This window comes from Juglans microcarpa x Juglans regia, chromosome 8S, assembly GCF_004785595.1.
Source record: "Juglans microcarpa x Juglans regia isolate MS1-56 chromosome 8S, Jm3101_v1.0, whole genome shotgun sequence".
Classification (NCBI taxonomy): Eukaryota; Viridiplantae; Streptophyta; class Magnoliopsida; order Fagales; family Juglandaceae; genus Juglans; species Juglans microcarpa x Juglans regia.
The window spans coordinates 11,991,595-11,999,222 of record NC_054609.1 but is presented as its reverse complement, the minus strand read 5'-3'; positions in this window follow the sequence as shown (position 1 = coordinate 11,999,222).

The following is a 7,628-nucleotide window of genomic DNA, read 5'->3' as shown; positions in this document are numbered from 1 at the left end:
ACAACTACAAGGGGAGAAGAAGGGATCCAAAAAGCAACATTGGGAATGACACAAAAGTCACCTCAAGTGACATGGTGATTTTGGCAAACCCAAGAACACACACACACACACCTCATGCCACTTGTCCTTAGTGAGGAGTTCCAAGAGATGCTTGCATGGGGAATGACACATGAGAAAGACAAAAGTGAGATTTTCTAAAGGATTTACATTTGGAATACCAAGGAACTTTCGGATCCTTAAGCCACATGCCCACTCAAGTTTTTTTTTTTTCCTAACATTATGCCATGTCTCATTCATGCATTAGTAGAGGAAGGGTTCTAGAAGGGAGTGAAAAATGCACAAAAATTACCCTTGTAGCCCTACGGTTTCGACCACCACATTGCCACATGTCATATTTTGAGTTTTGAGAACCATAAGGAAGTGGGAAAAAGGAAAAGATGCATGAGGAAGAGGAAAAGATGTGTGAGGAAAAGGAAAAGAGCATGGGGCCTCTTAGGATTTTGAATTTTGGCAAGAAAACCATGCCACTTGTCACTCATGTAGATGATCTTTTGGACTTTCCAAGGAGAGGCAATGATATTTCAAATTTCCAAGGACACACACCACTTGTCTCACATGCACCAGCAACACCTAGGGCAAGCCAAGGGACAAGAAGGGCATGACAAACCCTAGTGGGATTCGGTTTCTAGAAAATTTAGCCAAGTGTCATGCATGCAAAATGAAATGATGAAAATGGGAAGAAGGTGGCCTTGGGAAAGGGTGAAATCTTGCATGAAAAGGGAGGACCTACACACCTAAGAGCTTCTAGAAGGATTTTGTGAGAGGCACACTTGAAATGGATGGCAAAGGGATTAGTGCATTACCACCCACAATGACCAATCACACAATATCCAAGACATTGGTAGAAGAAAGATCTCTTTGGGAAATAAAAAGGACTTTTCGGCCACCAACATCCCACACACACTCCACACGCCACATGGCACACATGCACACTTGTAGAAGATTGAGTAGAGTTTTGGTTGGAAGGACTCTTTTGCCACTAGGTCCAATGAATCAAGACACAAAATGAAGGGGTAAAAGAGGGAGATAGGTTTCAATTTTTGAGGAGCCACGCCACTTGTCCAAAAAGTTACATTTGGTTCCCAACACAACCCAATGATGGGAGAAGGGGAAGATGCACACAGTTTGGCTACCAAAGGGCATTCATGCAAAAGAGATTTAGCTTTTCAAGAAGGATCACATGCCTATATGAGGGGTGGAGTTGAAAAACTTTGGGGGTTTTTAGTCACTTGGTGAAATTACTTGTGTCATTCGGTCATCTCATTTTCTCTCCATTTCTATCACTTTCCCTCCATCCAAACTTCACCCACGCCCCTATCTTTCCATTTTAAGTGCATCCCAAGCTATAGACACCATCTACAAAGGAAAGCCATGCAAGGTGAGGAACAAAAATACTCTCTTTTCTTACACCTCACACATAGCCAAGGGAGAAAGTTTCGGGTTCCATGAGGTTGTTCATGAACACATGCTCAAACACACACACAGGGGCAAGGAAATAAAAGGACTTTGGGATTTGAAGAAGTTTCCCACATGAGCACCGTAAGGTACTTAGGGTTTTCTTCTTTAAAGAATGCAAAATCCAAACCTCATTTACTTTAAGCTTATGAGTACGACATCCTTGAAAGGAAGAAGGGCACGTCCTAAGCACTCATTTGAAACTAGGGTTTTTATTCTATAAAATTTTTGGACCTATGAAAAGGTATTGAATGTTGGAAGAGAAAAGCCAAGAACACAACACTCACTCACACACACGAATTAGTTTTTTTAAAAAGATCGATTCTCATGAATCTTAAACTATACTTTTAGCTTGCTTATAATTGGATATTGGACTTTTGTAAGTAGACCCTTAACCTACCTCGGTTAATATTTGTATATGATTGTGTACACTTTGCATCTTGGTTACTATTGTATATATACTTGTCATTCCATGCTTAAATATATATGATGTTTCAGTTTGTATAATGATGATTTTCCATGATCAAGTGTGTAAAGCGTTTCGGTTTTATATGATGTCTTACTATGACCTATGGTCTATGAATGATTTGGAATTTCTCATGTCAAAAGATGATTTTACATGCTTTGTGAACCTTGTAACATGTATTTGTGAATATGCTCAGATTTATTGATCATTGTTGTTCTGTTCATGATATGTTTTAAGTATTTGCCTACGTAATATGTTATACATATGGAAGTTCCAATGTTATCAAGTCATGTACCAAAATGTGTTATGCTAGTTCTCATGTATACACAGTGTCTCACATGTCACATGTTCTATGAAAATGTTATCTCAAGTCCCATGTCACATGTGTTTGGGTAAATGAGGTTTTCAAAAGAGAAGTTAGTACATGCTTTATCACGACCCCAAATGCTAAGACGAGGGAATGTCCTAGTGGAACTCCCTATCCACTCTTGAGTGCTTAAAGATGAGTAGAGACTGTTGGGTCAATAAAGTACAGTCAACAAGTCTTGAATGGCTACTATGGTAGGATACCAGAGCGAGATTGCACCTAAAGCTAGTGGATGCTATACGATGAAGGCGAAATATGCGAACTACCGTAAAGAATTTGTTTATGTTTATGATGTAGTCACCTTGATTAAGTAGATCGTTGGTTGATGCGGTAACATGTGAATTATATCATATAAATAAGGCATTTGAGCTCCATGATATAATATAATATGATATGACATGCCAATGACATGATATGATATGACATGATCATGATATGGTATGATATGACATGATATGATATGTATAACATGATATGACCATATGGTATGAAATGATATGTCATGACATAATATGACAAGAACAAGAACCCGAGCTCAAATGATATGAACACGTGTTAAGAATTTAAAAGATGAAAAGTTGTTTTATGGAAAGGTCAAGTTGCATAAGTTAAGTTTTATGTCAAGTACATGTCCATGCATTCATCTCATGATTTGCCATTTGTATGCTTATGTTAATTGTTGTATGTTGTATGTTTACTTGCTGAAATTTTTTGAAATCTCATTGTGGTAGTTTCCGCTACCATTCCCTACCCGGAATGGTAGAAATTGTGACAGGACCAGGAATAGCGATTCAGGATGATGATAAAGGCTATGGATGTGCTCAACTCGAAGAAAGAAGGGATTTAGTCATGACCTACTCGGAGATAGTGGAGATTAGAAAGATGCCTTAAATGTTTTCTTTGTTAAAGCCTTTTTAGACAAAATTGTTTATGCTAAAGTGTAAAAAGGAGTTTGATACTCCATTACTATGAAGTGTGATTTAAAGCAATGAACGAAGTTGGGATATTAGTTTTATTCTGGTACAAAAATATTATGAGATGACCTATGTCGCTGTAATTTATTGCATACTACTAGAATATAATAGGTGCATGGCATCTTAATTATCATGTATGAGGGGTATGTAGTCTTGTGTTGCATGTCTTGATACTTTAGGCACCGTCAAATCCCAAGTGGGGGCTAGGGGCGTCGCAGAGGTGGTATCAGAGCAATTATGCCTCTGGGTAAACCCACATGTCACGAGGAAACTATACCAGAATATAGGTTTGAATTATTAAAAGGTTTAGGCTTGAATTATTAAGTTTAGGCTTATACATGATGTATCAAAGCTTGATGAAAATTGATGTACAAAAGCTAGAAAGTATGAGAATGTCCATCATAAAATGGGGACGACCTGGTTTAGTCGTCCAAAATCATGGAACATATGTAGAAGTTGCAAATTGAGGAAGGTAACATTCCTAAATCACCCGATGAGGTTTAAGGTTTTTATGGATTTCAAACTTTAAGGTCTGATTTCTAATAAGATTTGAGGTTTCAGGTCTGGCATACCTATTTAGGAAGTCTCACTAAATCTAAAGATATGGAATTTGCAACCATGAAGACGTAAGTTTGATGGAATCTAAGTTATGAATTTGAAGACTTTAAGAGGTGAGTTATCTTTGTGAGATTTAAAGGTATCAACTTTGCAAATCATCAGTAATGATTGCATATAAGGTTATAGCATGTGCGCCATTTAGAGAGTGATCTCTATCAAAACTTGAGGTTATAGATTGTGCGAACTGTAAGGCATTACTTAAGGATATAGACACAAGAAGTCTTTGGAGATGATATATTTATTTGATGATGTAGGATATAGTCAAGTTTATTTGGGAGTATGATTAACTAGCTTGGCCAAATTTCAAGATGGCTTCCATTATGGTCTTGGTAAGTTTCAATGGCCTCCGAAATTGATATGGGTTAGTACGAGTTTTGATGCTAGTTGGAATTAAGGCAAAAAGCTTTTAGCAAAATGTTATGGGATGGAAGATTATAGACGCTCATTGTAGGCTAATCATGATGGTTTTGGATCTGTTAGAAAGCCGTACGTATTTTGGATAAGATGTGTTAACTTCTGGATAGATAGGTACATTTGATGGAACGTAGGTGATTGCATATATATGTACATACATAGGTACTCTGTTTTGTCTACTTATCCTTTGGAGAGTCTACCTTCTTATTCAACTCGATGAAGTCATTTCGATGACGCTAGTAGTATCTATAATCTTAGAACTATTTCGACGAACTAGTAGATTTATAACTACTTCATGACGATCTCCATTTTTTCCCGAAGAAGATTGGATTCCTTATGAGCCCTTTGGTGAAGTATGTCTTTTGAGTTGGATTTGATTCCATTCATTAGGACAGTTTTCTCTTATCAATAGGAAGTATACGAATGGATTCTTATTCTTGATGCTTTATTTCGGTCTCAAGTCTTATGCACCATATATTGGACCACCCCTCTTAGCATTAAGTCTTAGCCATTGTTGTATTGACGTTGCTGTTTGATGTGTAGGGATGATCGTCACTAAGTTTCAAGGAATCATAAATTTTGACTAGTGACGTAAGAGACAATATGAGAATATGTTGAAAGCTCATGCTTTTGGGAGATTGTTTATGTACTATCGAGGTGTAGTAAGAGTTGACTTGGTAAGTGTAGGGTTGGATTAGAGAATGATGTCTATATGGAAACCTAGCTCTAGACATGTTGATGAGGTCACTAGAGTTCATAGCAAAAATATGGCACTTTGTAATATGATAGTTTGGGAGTGTGTTTTAATGGATATTGAAGGAACTGTTTGCGATTTGGAGACCCTGTAGGAATAATTGTTACCACTACACTTTTCATTGGGAAATGGTTATGCTGTAGGATGCAACTATGATTACAAAGGTTGAGATCATAGGAGCTTGCAGGTAAGCAAAAGCAAGTGGGATAACAGTTTGGATGCTAGCTTTTAGGCATCAGCAGTAAACAACAGGATCTGGACTACGAGGTACTAATTTATAGGATCCTTGGATATTGTAGATTAATTTGGGAGAATTGAAAGTTTTGATAATATCTTTGGAGTTTTAGATGACATATGGTATCTGAAGAATTGATCATGGTCTTGATATGGGATTTGTGATACAAGAACAATTACATTATGAACTCTCGTGTGTGTAATTTTGTTTGATCTCGTAATGATACCATGCACCTACCATATCCTGGAAATAGGACATGACATGACCTAGGAAAACCCCATGTATGTCTGTGTCCTTAGTGGCATGTATGATAGAAAGGGGAGAGCACCGTTGCAGGAACCGTCGCCTGAAAAGAGACAAGATGATAGCTGCTCACTGGCAACAGATGAAGAAGTTTGAACATCATTGCACTCATGTAATGGATGCAGACTCTCGAGGAAATATCTTCTTACGACGAGGATTACTGCACGAAGAGCAGCGACCTTCGCACGACTCGTTGGTATGGAAGGACACTGAGAGAACACGTCTGCTCGGACTCAATTAAGAAGCAGAGTCTAGTCGCACTACAGAAGCTCGAGCGAATAGATATATGCCTTTTGAAAACTTTGGACACGTCTACTGATCTTATTCATTTCCATGAGGAGAGTCAACCTATTGAAGACACCGAGCTCGAGATAGAGCATAAGTTGAATGAGACGAGAGAGAACATATACTAAGACTATGATCTGGATGCGATATTCTATTTATCACAAGATTCAGTGACCGAGGAAGAAAACGACATGCCGCCCCTATCATCATCTGAAGATTCCACAGCAGCTAGTGCCAGAGGTAAAGGTCAAGTTTGCCAATTACTATTTTTAGTTGATGACTACAGTGCCAATTTCGAGGATGAAATCTATTTTAAAGGGGAGAGAGATAAGAAACCTTGTTCATATTTCAAATGGATGCTATTTTGCTTATGAATTTTTTTTGCTAAGTGTTGGAGAGTTCTTTATGCCACAAGAGGGAAATAGAAGAAAAAGGCTAATGGAATTTGGCCCATAAGGGTATTGCCTTTAGAAGGCCGAAGTTGAGCTATTGGATAAGAAGGAGGTGCCACTTGGCATAGGGAAGGAGTTTTTGGTCTTTTTGAAAAAAATGACTAAAGTGACACTTGTCAACCATGTATTGGAACTTTGGAAGAAAAAGTACAAGAGGCAAAAAAGGACATAGGGTTTCGGATTAGAGTGTTAGGCGCCACATGCATGGCACAACCTTTTAAATTGGACGCATGTCAAACTTGGGACAAAAGTTATTTTTTAGAGTTCCAAGATGCGTCATATTTGGGAAGACAAAAAATATGTTCTAGAAGGCTTTTTGTAAGGGAAACAGAGCTTGTGACCAACGACTACAAGGGGAGAAGAAGGGATCCAAAAAGCAACCTAGGGAATGATACAAAAGTCACCTCAAGTGACATGGTGATTTCGGAAAACCCAAGAACACACACACACACCTCATGCCACTTGTCCTTAGTGAGAAGTTCCAAGAGATATTTGCAAGGGGAATGACATATGGGAAAGACAAAAGTGAGATTTTCTAAAAGATTTACATTTGGAATACCAATGGAATTTTGGATCCTTAAGCCACACTCCCACTCAAGTTTATTTTCCGACATTATGTCATTTGTCACATGCTTTAGCAAAGGAAGGGTTCTAGAAGGGAGTGGAAAAGACAATGCACAAAAATTACCCTTGTAGTCCTAGGGTTTCAGGCACCACATTGCCACATGTCATGTTTTGAGTTCTTGAGAAGTATAAGGAAGTGAGAAAAAAGAAAAGGTGCATGAGAAAATGGAAAAGATGCATTGGAGAAGGAAAGGGTGCATGGGAAAAAGGAAAAAAGCATGGGGAACATACACCCACCTCCTACATGCCACTTGACAAGCATGCACAAGTCTACAAGGCTCAAGCCTAGGGTTTGCATTTATAAATGACAAATTTTCCCTAAAAATAAATTGAATCTGGACCTTATGAAGGAACATGACCAAGGAGCCACTTAGGATTTCGAATTTTGGCAAGAAAACCATGCCACTTGTCACTCATGTAGAAGATCTTTTGGACTTTCCAAGGAGAGGCAATGATATTTCAAATTTCCAAAGACACACACCACTTGTCCCACATGCACCATCTAAACCTAGGGAAGTGGCGCCTAGGGCAAGCCAAGGGACGAGAAGGGCACGGCAAACCCTAGAGGGATTCGGTTTCTAGAAGATTTGGCCAAGTGTCATGCTTGCAAAATGAAATGAT